The sequence below is a fragment of the Apium graveolens genome, unplaced genomic scaffold (assembly GCF_009905375.1).
Source record: "Apium graveolens cultivar Ventura unplaced genomic scaffold, ASM990537v1 ctg1456, whole genome shotgun sequence".
Taxonomy (NCBI): domain Eukaryota; kingdom Viridiplantae; phylum Streptophyta; class Magnoliopsida; order Apiales; family Apiaceae; genus Apium; species Apium graveolens.
Window position 1 is genome coordinate 87798 of NW_027417245.1, and position 14521 is coordinate 102318.

The following is a 14521-nucleotide window of genomic DNA, read 5'->3' on the forward strand; positions in this document are numbered from 1 at the left end:
ATCTCGGCTAACACTTTTGAGATCAAGTCAAGCATGATTCAGATGATGCATAATTCAGTTCTGTTTGGGGGTTCTCCTACTGAAGACCCCAACATGCACATCAAGGATTTCATTAAGATCTGCGACACTTTCAAGTTCAATGGTGTGACTGAAGATGCTATCAAGCTGCGACTCTTCCCATTCTCTCTGAGGGATAAAGCAAAGTGCTGGTTACATTCTCTACCATAAGGGTCGATTACCACATGGGAGGATCTTGCTCAAAAGTTTCTCACTAAATTCTTCCATATGGCGAAGACTGCTGCAATCAGGAATGCTCTTACTCAGCTTGCTCAGCAAACTGAAGAATCTCTATGTGAGGCTTGGGATTGATATAAGGAGATGATAAGGAAGTGCCCACACCATGGCATGCCTGATTGGATGATTATAAATTGTTTCTACAATAGACCGGGTGCTACTTCTAGACCCATGCTCGATGCAGCATCAGGAGGAGCCTTGTGGGATAAGAGCTACAATGAAGCTTATGAATTGATTGACCTGATGGCTGCTAATGAATACCAGAATCCTTCCCAAAGACTGACTCAAGGAAATTTAGCAGGGATTCTGGAGTTGGATGCAACAACTGCTATAGCTGCCCAACTTAAGGCCTTGACGATGAAGGTGGACATTTTAGCTAATTATGGGGTTAATTAAATCACTAGTATCTGTGAGCTTTGTGATTGTGCCCATGAGACTGATCAATGTGCTATATCTAGTGAATCAGCTCAGTTCGTGAGCAACTTTCAGCAATCGCAGCAATCTGTGCCAGCCACTTATCATCCCAACAACTGCAATCATCCTAATTTCAGCTGGAGCAATGCTCAGCATACGGTTCAACAGCCTTATCAGCAGTACCCAGCTAAGCAGTACAACCCTCCTGATTTTCAGTAACCGTAATATGCACCAATGCAGCAACTTCAGCTGCAACAAACTGATGAAAAATCTGAATTAGAGGAGTTGAAGCTTATGTGTAAGAGTCAAGCTGTTCTATTAAGACCTTGGAAAATCAAATTGGACAAATTTCCAATGCCTTTCCGTCAATGTGGTACATTACCTAGTGACATTGAAGTGCCAGGTTAGAGGGAAGCTAATGAGCAGGTGTAGGAAATCACTTTGAGGTTTGGAAAGTTTGCGAATCCCGAACAAACTCAAGTTTCGACTGAAGAAGCCGGGGCTGAACAAGAACTAGAGCAGCAGGAAGTAGAAATGGAACCAATGAAGACTACTGTTGAGCATACTCCTCCTGAGGGTAATACAGGGGAGAAACAGATCTATCCTCCACCGCCTTTTCCTAAGCGCCTGTAGAAGAAAAAGCTGGATAAGCAATTTGAGAAGTTTCTGGAGGTGTTCAACAAACTTCATATCAACATACCTTTCGCTGAGGCTCTTGAGCAGATGCCTAGTTATGCAAAGTTTATGAAAGGTTTTCTCTCTCGGAAGTGAAGCTAGATGATTTAGAGATTGTCGCTCTCACGGAGGAATGCAGTGCTGTGTTGCAACAGAAGTTGCCTCTAAAGCTTAAAGATCCTGGAAGCTTAACTATTCAATGCACTATTGGAAAATTGTCTTTTGACAGATGCTTATGTTACTTGGGAGCTAGCATCAATCTGATGCCTTTGTCAATCTTCAAGAAGTTGAACTTGCCTGATCCAAAACCGACTTATATGACTTTGCAGTTGGCCGACCATTCCATTACATATCCGCGAGGTATTATGGAGGATGTCTTGGTCAAGGTTGATAAACTCATCTTCTCTGCTGATTTCATAATTCTTAATTTTGAGGAGGATAAGAAGATTCCCACAATTTTGGGTAGACCTTTCTTGGCGACTGGCCGAACCTTGATAGATATGTGGAAGGGAGAGCTTACAATGCGAGTGTTGGATCAGGATATAACTTTTAATGTGTTCAATGCTATGAAATTTTCTATGGGAAATGAGGAGTGCTTAAAGGTAGAATTGGTCGATTCTGCGGTGACTTCGGAACTTGATCAATTGCTAAGGTCTGATGCCTTAGAGAAGGCCTTATTGGGGAATTCAGATAGTGAGTATGACGAAGGTGAAAAGAAATTACTATATCTGAATGCTTCTCCCTGGAAGAGGAAGATTGATATGCCTTTTGAATCTCTTGGAATGGAGAAATTAAACAAAGCTCCTAAACGCCTCAAGTCATATATTGAGGAAGCTCCCACTCTTGAGCTTAAGCCTTTACCTGAACATTTGAGGTATGTATTTTTAGGTGATGCATCTACTCTTCCTGTTATTATTGCATCTGACCTTTCAGGTAGTGCCGAGGAGAAGCTTTTGAGGATTCTAAGATAGTTCAAATCAGAAATTGGATGGACCATAGCAGATATTACGGGAATCAGCCCTTCTTATTATATGTATAAAATTCTGCTAGAAGAAGGTAGCAAGCCGACGATTGAGCAGCAAAGTATACTTAATTTGATCATGAAGGAAGTAGTGAAGAAGGAAATTCTTAAGTGGCTGGATGCAGGGATTATTTATCCCATTTCTGACAGTACTTGTGTGAGTTCAGTTCAGTGTGTACCAAAGAAGGAAGGTATCACAGTTGTTGCTAATGAGTAGAATGAGCTCATTTCGACTCAAACAATCACGGATGGAGAATTTGTATAGACTATAGAAAGCTGAATAAGGCCACGAGGAAGGATCACTTCCCTCTGCCTTTCATTGACCAGATTCTTGACCGATTGGCTGGTCACGAGTACTGTCTTCTAGATGGCTATTTGGGTTATAATCAGTTTTGTATCGCTCCATAAGATCAGGAGAAAACTACCTTCACTTGTCCATTTGGTACTTTCACCTTCAGACGAGTTTCTTTTGGTCTGTGTGGTGCACCAGCCACATTTCAGAGATGTATGATGGCCATCTTTTCTGATATGATTGGCCATAACGTGGAGGTGTTCATGGACGACTTCTATGTATTTGGCGATTCTTTTGATAAATGCTTGCAGAATCTTGTAAATGTTCTCAAGAGGTGTGTTGAGACCAACTCGGTTCTTAATTGGGAGAAATGTCATTTTATGGTGTGACATAGCATTATTCTTGGGACAAGGTTTCTAGTAAGGGTCTTGAGGTGGACAAAACCAAGGTGGAGGTCACTGAAAATCTTCCTCCACCTATTTCTGTTAAGGGAATTCACAGTTTCTTGGTCGTGCGGGTTTTTATAGGCGTTTCATCAAGGACTTCTCTAAGATTTCGAAGCCATTGTGCAGTTTTCTAGAAAAAGATGTCCCTTTCAAGTTTGATGACGAGTGCCTTGCAGCTTTTGAGACACTGAAGAAGAGTTTAATCACGACACCTATCATAACTGCACCTGACTGGAATGAACCTTTTGAGATGATGTCCGATGCAAGTGACTATCCAGTTGGAGCAGTTCTTGGGCAGAGAAAGAACAACATATTTCATGTGGTTTACTATGCTATTAAGACCTTGAATGGTGCTTAACTGAATTATATTACTATGGAGAAAGAACTCTTGGCTATTATCTATAGTTTTGAGAAATTTCGATCTTATCTACTTGGGACTAAAGTGACAGTTTTCACTGATCACACTGCAATTCGTTATCCCATCTCGAAGAAGGATTCGAAGCCTAGATTGATCATATGGGTTCTTTTGCTTCAAGAATTTGAATTAGAGATCAAGGACAGAAAGGGGACTGAAAATCAAGTCGCTGATCATCTCTCGTGTTTAGAGAACCCTAATGCTACTTCACTGGACAAGACATTGATAAATGAGTCTTTTCCCGATGAGCATTTGTTTGGAGTGCAAGAAGAAGAACCATGGTTTGCAGATATTGTGAACTACCTTGTGAGTAATATCATGCCTCCCGACTTATCATATGCTCAAAGGAAGAAGTTTCTACATAAAGTGAAGTGGTATATGTGGGATGAGCCGTTTCTTTTTCGTCAAGGAGCTGACCAAATCATCAGGAGATGTGTTCCTTACAGCGAAATGCGGGGGGATCTTGTGAGATTGCCACTCAACGGCTTATGGAGGACACTATGGTGGGGAAAAGATAGCAGCTCATATTCTTCAAGCAGGTTTCTTTTGGCTAACCTTGTTTAAAGATGCTCATCAGTTCGTTTTGAAATGTGATCGATGTCAACATGTGGGTAATATGTCTAAGAGGGATGAGATGCCCCTTAATGTGCTTCTCAAGGTTGAAGTCTTCGATGTTTGGGGAATTGACTTAAAGGGCCATTTGTCTCATCTTGTAATAATCAGTATATCTTGTTGGCGGTTGATTATGTGTTGAAATGGGTTGAAGTTAAGGCGTTGCCAACAAACGATGTGAAGGTGGTGCTTAATTTTCTTCACAAGCAGATATTCACAAGGTTTGGAACTCCAAGAGTCATAATCAGTGATGAGGGGTCGCATTTTTGCAATCGCAAGTTTACTGCTATGATGCAAAGGTATAATATGAATCATCGCATTGCTACGGCTTATCATCCTCAGACAAATGGTCAAGATGAGGTATCTAACAGAGAGATCAAGCGTATTTTGGAGAAAGTTGTGTGTCCATTGAGGAAAGATTGGTCTTTGAAGCTTGATGAAGCTGTTTGGGCATATAGAACAGCATACAAGACTCCATCGAGAATGTCGTCGTTTCAGTTAGTTCATGAAAAGGGGTGTCATTTGTCGGTGGAGCATGAGCATAAGGCGTATTGGGCTTTGAAGAAATTGAATCTTGACTTGGATGCAGCTAGAAAGAAAAGGATGATTCAATTGAATAAACTCGACGAGTTTCAACTTCAAGCTTATGAGAATAACAAAATGTATAAGGAGAAAGTCAAGAGGTGGCACGATAGGGGTCTAGTGCTCAAATCATTTGTGCCAGGACAAAAAGTTCTTTGGTTTAACTCCCGTCTCCATCTTTTTCCTGGAAAGTTGAAGTCAAGGTGGACAGGGCCCTTCATAATCAAAACTGTGTTTCCACATGGAGCGGTGGAAATTTTTGAGAATGATCCGGGCCAAACATTCAAGGTAAATGGTCAGAGGTTGAAGCATTACTATGGTGACACGACAAACCGTGAGGTGGTTAGTTCTGTTTTATTGTCCGTTTGATCTAAAGTTTCTACGTCGAGCTAATGACGTAAAACAAGCGCTTCTTGGGAGACAACCCAAGTTTGTTGTATATTAGTAGGTAGAGCAATCAAGAAGAAAGAGAAAAACACAAAAAAATCAGAAAAAGAAAAAAATTCAGGGCCAACTTCAGTAGCCAAGCGCGCCCTCGCTGATCTAGCGCGCGGCCGCGCTGTTTTTCCAGAAGGTAAGCGCGCCCGCGCTGATCTAGCGTACGGCCGCACCGATTTGGCAGAAGGTGAGCGCGCACGCGCTGATCTAGCAGGCGGCCGCACCGGGGTCCCGACTCAAAAAAATAAAAATAACAGTTTTGAAGAAGAAAATGGGATTTTTGCTATAAAATCAATTTCTACCCAAATTTTACTCTTCCATATCCCAAATTTCCCTCTCCCAATCAAACCCATTATTCCCACGATTCCCATAATCAATTCCCACTTTTATTCCGTATCTAATTCTCTTCTCACCACCTATATATACACATACTTATACACAAACTTCTCCACCACATCATAAATTCTCAAACACAAAAATCTCTCAAACACTTAGCTTTTATTCTCTCTTATTCAATCCCAATGGCACCTAAGACACAGGGAACTCAAGTAAATAATAGCACCATCGATTCTTCATCTGCGGGAGGTGCGAGGCCAAGGTTTTCTACTCCTGGGGGTGAAGAGGAGTACATGAGGTTTCTTCTGAAAGCCTATAGCAAAGGAACGAGGTTTTCTGCCATCGGGGAAGGATGGTAAGTTGTTGGAGATGATTCTAGAGATGGGCTGGGTTCCTTTTTGCGAGGCTCCCGCTGCTGTGCCCATGAGTATTGTGCGAGAGTTTTATGCTAATGCGAAGGCGGAGAATATTGGCTTCACGGTGGTTAGGGGGATGACTGTGGAGTATAGTGCAGATGCGATAAGGAGGGTGATTGAGCAGCCCGCGAGGAAGCCCCATCAGGACACTTGGAATGATAAGACTTCGGAGGACTTTAATCTGGATCCAATCGTTGCTACTCTTTGTGTGCCTGAGACTCACTGAAAGTTCAAGAGGGGCACAACTGATTACTCCACGTTCCCTGCGTCGTGCATAAACAGGTTTTCACGGGCTTGGAATTCATTTATTTGTGCTAACATCGTGCCATCATCACATGTGCATGAGATTACTGTGGAGCGTGCTCGTCTATTTTGGGGTATTCTTCAGGGTGATTATATTGATTTGGGGATGGTTATATATTAGGGGATTTTGAGATTCTTGAAAGGAGGTACTACGGGTTCTATACCCTATGCGTCCGTTGCGACAAAGCTGTGTGTGGCAGTTGGTGTTTATTGGCCCGCACATGAGCAACTTCAGCTTCCCAGTGCTCCTATCGACAGTTCTACGCTGTTGAACATGACTGAGTGGTATGGTGGCAAGCCAAATCCTAAGGGGCTTAGTTATTCATATGATCATCTGCCAGGTGGTAGACCAGCGGATCAGAATTTTACTGGTGGGACGCAGTAGGAAATGAAGGCAGCATGGAGAGTTCAGTTGGGAGAAGAGGCTGGTCCATCGTAACAGCAGCAGGAGGAGGCATGAGCTGAGGTTGCAGCTGGTTTGAGTTGGACGCAGTATAGGCATCTAGCGAGGATGATGGATGTGATGTATGACATCCATAACAGGTTTGCACGTGATCTCACCCAGGCACTTGAGACTGTATTCAGAGCCACCGGTGTTGACATCCAGTGGCCAGTATTTGGTGAGGACTCCATGTATCCGTCTCCAGACACGCCTGGAACTCCACCCATGATCCTGATTCAGAGTAGGTATTCCCGATTCCTTACTATTACCTTCACTGAGGACAGTGAATATTTTAAGTTTGGGGGTAGTAGTTGAAGGAATATGTTTTGTGTGAGTCTCATATAGTTTGCATATTCATGATAGTTTAATGCATATAGTTGTATTTTTGCAATGTAGTAGTTTTTTTGGTAGTTTTTATGTTGGATTATTCATATAGTTCATGCATTTGTATTATAACATGATCCCGTAGATGATTTTTCCAATTAACTTGTGATATTAATGCTAGTGTAATGAAGTCCTATTTAGTGATGTTAAGTCTTATTAAATTGATTTGCATGCTAGACATAATTATATTTCACTAAGTCTTATAGGTTTCTAAAGTTCTAGATCATGGTCATGGTTTGTTTGTTTGTCGAGGTTTAATCGCTTGTTTATATTTAGAATTTAAGATATTCTCTTAATAATAAATTAGCATGGATATTTAAAATTAGAGAAAATTGGATTTTATTGCTAGTTGTTATGGCTAGGTGTCAAATGGCTAGTAGCCGGGTCATATTTATATGAGTAGTCTAGGGTTGAATGAGATAGAGCGAAACACACTCATTCAGAAATTATTGAAAAAAGAGAAAAAGAGAAAAAAAGAAGTGTTATGTATAATTGATCATGAGTGGGCTCTTTAGTACTCGAGTTATTAAGCTCTTATAAGACATTGTGCCTAGTGACCTAAGGCTTTTATAGTCTAAGATCCTCTAACCTAACCCTCGCTACATGGGTACTATTGTATAAGTCTTTTGAGGACCTCACTCATTTCACGGTCAAATAAACATAATTTTGTTGTTTTGTTGAGAATAAAAGCGTGAATCCATGTAAAACTCTGATATAAGAATTGAAGTGTTAAAAGTTATTTTGAGTCTAACTTTTATTCTATTTATAACTTTACGATTGCCTTGATGGATAACGAGTCATGATTATTGATCTAGTTGCAATAGTATGTCTGTAAGCAGTTGCACACATGCACGTCTCTGGTTTATAGATTGATTTGTGAGGTTTGATTGATCTTTATGTGAGTAACTGCATTTATTGAAATGTTTCTTGTTGATTGGTTTAGTTATTCTATGGGGATCGTTGCATTCATTTAGTTGCATTCATGCATTTTTATTTCTTGTACTTTGAGCTGTTTATGCTTGAGGACAAGCATCGATTCAAGTTTGGGGGTATGTTGAGTGGCATTTATGACACTTTATTACGCTCCATAAAGCTTTGAATTGGTGTAAATGTACTCAAGTTATTGGTGTTTTAATGTGTTTTCTAGTGTTTATGCATTTTCAGACATTATCTAGGTAATCAGGAGAATTAGCATTATTTTGGTGCTAATTTGGTGTTAAGGTGGTGTTGGAATAAAAGCTCTTGGGAAGCCGGCTCAAATCAGCAAGAAAATGAAGAAATCAGAAGTTGATCCAGGGAGTCAGCGCGCCCGCGCTATAATAGCGCGCGCCCGCGCCCGAAGTCCGGAAACTCAGTGCGCCCGCGCTGGTCAAGCGCGCAGCCGCGCCAGGTCGAATTTAAAGAATCCTGTTTCTACTCTGATTTTGATCCAGAAGACTTCTACTCTGCATGGGCTGCTATATATACATAATTAAGCTCGTTTTTCAGAAGAGAGACATCATAACACAAGGAGAAGGAGTAAAGAAGACCATTTTAGCATAATTCAATCAAAGCGAAGAAGACCTAGTTTTAACTTATGATTCTTTGTTTAAGTTGTAACGATTGATGCTAGTTTTCTTATTCTTGAACCTATACTCTTGTGTTATACTTTGTTTATTATTCGTTTAAAGACTATATTTATTATACCATGCTTTCATCGGAACCCATGTTGATGATGAGTCCGATTATGGGCTAATCGTTATCGTGGGGTTCTGGCGGATTTATTTATGGATTTCTTTAGTTAATTTGTTTCGATACCTTAGTGTGTGGTGATTGTATGATAACCTAGTATTGGTTGTGCATATTCGTCTTATGAGCGTCGTGAATATATAAGATAATGTGTTAATTCTTAATGAAGTGAAAGTGAATTTAAGGATTTAGAACTTGCCATGCTAGCATAGGTTCATGTATTTGTTATGCATGATTCGTAGGTAATTTTAACCATCTTACTTGCCCTATGTAATCATGATAGATAACTTGTGCATTAAACCGTTATGTTGTAAAACTCTATAGACATATAGGGTCTCAATATAATTGGTGTCTATTCAGCTTCTATCTCTTTTGTGGATGTCTGGTAGTATGGTATTCGTGCAACAAAAGTTGGTGTTTATCAGTTTCGTGTAATCTGATTAGTGTCATCACCATTACATGCTAAGGTTAAGAATAAAAAGACTATTGAATGGAGTATTTAATGAAGTTAGAATCCCATGTTATCATATATATTCATTCAACCATTCTTATTCTCTTAGTTATAATTGTTAGTTTAATTCTTAGTTATAAAACAATCTCAATTTGTTAATCATCTTAGCATTGAATAATAGCCATATTATTAATGCATAAGTGCATAAATTACAAAGTTAACCTAAACCAGTCTCTGTGGGAATGAATCTGATCTATATCTTATACTAGTTGCAAATGCGTATACTTGAGTGTATTTTAGCACTTGTTTAGCGACTAACAACTCTACAAGGACTTATCGATAAGTCATAATATAGCTTATCGTGGAGTCACTCGAGAAGTCAGTAAATTGACTTATCGAGAACTCACTCGAGAAGTCTTAAAATGACATGTCGATAAGTCAGGTAGACTTATCGAGAACTCAGTTCTCTATATACTTTTATACATTTTTTAGTCTGCCTTGTGTTAATTTTACATATTAATGATGTAAATTAACAATTAAGCAGTTTACTTAGAATTTGAAAATTTTCAAGTTAAAATTTTTATTTTGAAAAATAAATATGCAGAGATTTCTGAAATATTTATAATTCATATTTCAGTTAATTTCCAATTAAATCAAATTAATTTTGATTTACTAGAAATTAATCTGCTGTAACACATTAGCTGAGTTCTTGCCTTAGGATGAAGAATTAAGCATTCCAATTTCACCTACAAGTCTATTGAAAGTTGCTTCATCCAAAGGTTTAGTAAAAATGCCAGCTAATTGTTTTTCTGTTGAAACAAAAATGAGCTCAATGGTACCATTTGCAATATGTTCTCTAATGAAATGGTACTTTACATCAATGTGATTTATTCTAGAATGATTAACTGGAATAGCTATTATAGATATAGCACTATTATTTTCACACATGATAAGAATTTTGTGTAACACTAGGCCATAATCCATTAGTTGATTTCTAATCCAAAGCACTTAAGCACAACAACTTCCTGCAGCTATGTATTCGGCCTCTGCTGTAGAAGTTGATACAAATTATTATTTCTTGCTATACGAGGATACAAGTCTTTATCCAAGAAATTGACAGCTTCCACTAGTACTCTTTCTGTCAACCCTGCATCCAGCAAAATCTGCATCTGTGTAGCCAACAGCTTCATAACCAGTTCCCTTAGGATACCACAATCCCAAGTTTGGAGTCCCCTTCAAGTATCTGAAAATCCTCTTTACAGCCATCAAATGTGATTCTTTTGGATTGGCTTGAAATCTTGCACATAGACATGTTGCAGATATGATGTCTGGTCTACTTGCAGTTAAGTAAACCAATGATCCAATTATCTCTCTATAGCTTGAAATATCTACACTTTTGCCCTTTCTATCTTTATCCAACTTTGTTGTAGTAGACATAGGTGTAGATGCAGGTGAACAATCAACCATGCCAAACTTTTTCAAAAAATCTTTGACATACTTAGTTTGGTTGATGAAGATCCTATCACTTCTTTGAATAACTTGAAATCCAAGAAAGTAACTTAATTCCCCATCATACTTATTTCATATTCACTTTGCATAAGCTTAAAAAATCTTTGGCAAAGCTTTTCATTTGTAGAACCAAAGATGATATCATCCACATAGATATGAACTGGGATCATATTTTCACTATATTTCTTGTAGAAGAGAGTCTTGTCTATAGTACCTCTAGTAAAACCATGTTTCAGCATGAATTCTGATAATGTATAATACCAAGCTCTAGATGCCTGCTTTAGTCCATATAGAGCCTTGAGTAACTTGTATACGAAATTTGGAAATTCTGAATCTTCAAAGCCAGGTGGTTGTTGCACATAAACCTCTTTTTCTAACTCACCATTTTGGAAGGCACTCTTGACATCCATTTGATACACTTTAAAATTTGAATGTTCAGCAAATGCTAGAAAAATCCTTATTGCTACAAGTCTTGCAACTGGTGCAAAAGTTTCATCATAATCAATTCCTTCTTCTTGTGAGCAGCTTTTGCAACCAGCCTTGCCTTATTTCTGGTAACTATACAATTTTCATCCATCTTATTCCTGAACACCCATTTTGTTCCAATAATGCTTCTATTTTTTGGTGCAGGAACTAACACCCAAACTTTGTTTCTTTCAAACTGATTAAGCTCCTCTTGTATTGCAGATATCCAATCAGGATTCATTAGAGCTTCTTTAGTTTTCTTGGGCTCTATTTGAGGGAGAAAGCATGCATGTAGGCACTCATTGGCAGTTGCACTCCTAGTCCTCACACCAGTAGTAGGATCACCAATAATTGCTTCTCTAGTGTGACATCTATCCCACTTCCTTGTATGAGTTTGTTGACTTATGCCTTCAACATTTTCTTCATTATTGGTATGACTGCTAGATCCCTCTTCTCTTTCTCCCCCTGAGTTTGTGCTATCAAATTCAGGTGTTTGAGATGAGCTTCCATTCCCATGATTTTCGTGTTCAGTAGACTCTTCATTCAACATCTGTTGTGCATTGACTTCATCTTCACCATCATAATCACTATCAATATTGAGGTTTTCAAATACAAGGGCTTCAGCTTCATTTTCATCAAGACATTCCAAGCTTGGACACTTGTCATCATCAAAAGTCACATTTATGCTTTCCATAATCATCTTTTGATCAATCACATAGACCTTGTAGGCAGTTCTCTCCAATGAATATCCCAGAAAAATTGCTTCAAAAACTTTTGAGTCAAATTTTCCCACATATTCAGAGTTGTCTTTCAAAATGTAATACTTGCTTCCAAACACATAAATATGCTTTACAGTAGGATTTTTCTTAGACATTAGTGAGTATGGTGATTTGCCATGTGCCTTGTTAATGAGATATCTGTTCTGAGTATAACATGCAGTGTTAACAGCCTCTTCCCGGAAACTTGTTAGAAATTTGGCATCTTGCAGCATTTTTCTAGCAGATTCAACTAATGTTCTATTCTTCCTTTCAACTACTCTATTTTGTTGAGGTGTTCTAGCAACTGAGATTCTTGAACAATGCCTTTATTTTTGCAGAATTCACTTAATGTTGCATTCCTGAATTCTATTCCATTATCACTTCTCAGTCTTTTTACACAATTATGATCTCCAGTCTGTTTTTCTATTTTCTTGATGTTCTCAATTATGATGTGTGGAGTTTCATCTTTAGAGTGCATGAACTCTATCCAAGTGTATTTTGAGAAATCATCCACCATCACAAGTGCTTTGTTCCTTGAAATAGATAAGACATTTACTGGTCCAAACAAGTCCAAGTGAATAAGTTGCAATGGTGCACTTATAGAATTTACAGTTTTTGACTTGTGACTTGATCTCTTAATTTTTCCTTTCTGACAAGCTTCACAAACTTCAACTTAAACAAACTCCAGGTTAGGCATGTCTCTTACTAATTCCTTTTTGACCAAGGTGTTAATTGCCTTAAAATTCAAGTGAGATAATTTTGTATGCCATAGCTTGGTTTGTTCTTCTAATGCCTTGGTGTAGAAGCAACAAATACCATCCTTATTGAGTCCAAGTCTGCAACAAATAAGCTTCCTTTTCTTGCTCCGTTCAGTGCAGCTTCACCAGTTTTCTTACTGATAAAAGTGCATTCTTCTTTGTTGAATAAAATTTCAAAGCCTTTGTCTACAAATTGGCTAACACTAAGAAGATTCACCTACCAGTGCTACATCATCAATGATAATATTTCCAAAAACAATCTTGCCATACACCATTGGGAATCCTTTGCTGTTGTCTCCAAAGGTCACCAAAGGGCCAACATTCTCCTCAAACTGTGATAGAAGGGCCTTATCACCTGTCATATATCTGGAACACCCACTGTCTGTGATCCATATGACCTTCTTCTTTTTTCCCTGCACACAATGAGTATTAAGTGTGTTTAGCAACCCAAGCAGTGTTGGATACTTTCTTCTTGTTAACTGATTTAGCAGTAGTAGAATGAGTTGTTTCAGATAAAATAGAATTCAATAACTGTTGTGCATTTTCCCTATCTGCTGTAGACCCAATTTTTGTTTCTTTAAGGTCTATTCTCAGTTTATGACAACTTTTCATCACTTTCAAGTTGCAAGGGATACAATCAAACTTGTCACAGAATGAGTAGGGTTCATTTGCATCTGCTTCATTGTATTTGCAGGCTCCTTCAACTGGCTTGCTAACAACCTTTTTACAAAGGTGAGTTAGGTGATTCACAGAGCCACATTTTTCACATTTCTTTCTTGGAGCATCTGCAACATAAGAAAAAAAATATTACTTTTGTTTATCCCTATTTTCCCATTTCTATTTTTTTTTCTTTCTTGCATCTTCAATTTTGGTTTCTTTGACAGGTGTCTTGGAATCTTGATTATCCATGAGCTTCTTTTCAGCTTTGAAAGATTGAGTTGCTTCTGCATCTTTCTTCTCATTGTCTTCATCATCAATTTCTTGCTTAATAATCAACTCTTTTCCTTTGAAGTTAACTTCACATGCCTTGAACATAGGTGACTCAACCTTTTTTAGGATTGTTGGAACATTTTCATTTTATGTTGCTTTCCCTTTATCACCTATATTTTTCTTCTTGCTGTTCAAGGCATCATAATCAAGACCAATAGCAATATTTGCACATGGCTTGTTTTTCTCATGGTATTGTCCAACTAACTCAGATGCATTCTTGAAAGACTTCAATTTAACTTCATTTTTTTCTAGCTTCTCCCTTAGTACTGCTCCAATCTCACTTGCACACTTGATCTTGTTCTTCAGATATGCATTCTCTTGCCTTACAGCTTCAAGTTCTACCAGCAACAATTCAACTTCTTGTTTCTCATTTTCAAGCTTCTCATTTATCTTTGTCAGTCTGCTAACTTCTTCATTAGCAGCAACCATACTTGTATGTATATGAAACATTTATGTGCTCATCTTCTCTACAGTTTCCTTATATTAACTCACATTTAAATCAGTGGTAGTGAGAGTTGGTACCTGTGATTTTGATAAGGATGACTCTCCTTGCTCCAAGGCCATTAGTGCAAAATTTCCAACTTCCTCATCTTCATCATTATCAGAATCATCCCAACTTTTTCCCTCTGCATATAAGCTTTGTTTTGTTGTTTCTTCAGAAGAGCTTCATACTTTGCTTCCAATTCAAGATAATCTTTGTCTTTCTTTTCTTACTTGGGTTTCCTGCATTATGTAGCATAATGGCCTAGTTCATCATAATTAAAGCACCTTATCTTTGATCTGTCAACAAAT

General features: G+C 38.4%; 1 non-coding gene across 1 annotated transcript; it reads right to left on the bottom strand.

Moving 5' to 3' along the window:
- Positions 1–300: 300 nt before the first annotated feature.
- LOC141699888 (small nucleolar RNA R71) lies at positions 301–407 on the bottom strand. The gene has a single exon (XR_012566141.1). It is a non-coding gene; the product is annotated as a small nucleolar RNA R71 (small nucleolar RNA).
- Positions 408–14521: the final 14114 nt, after the last annotated feature.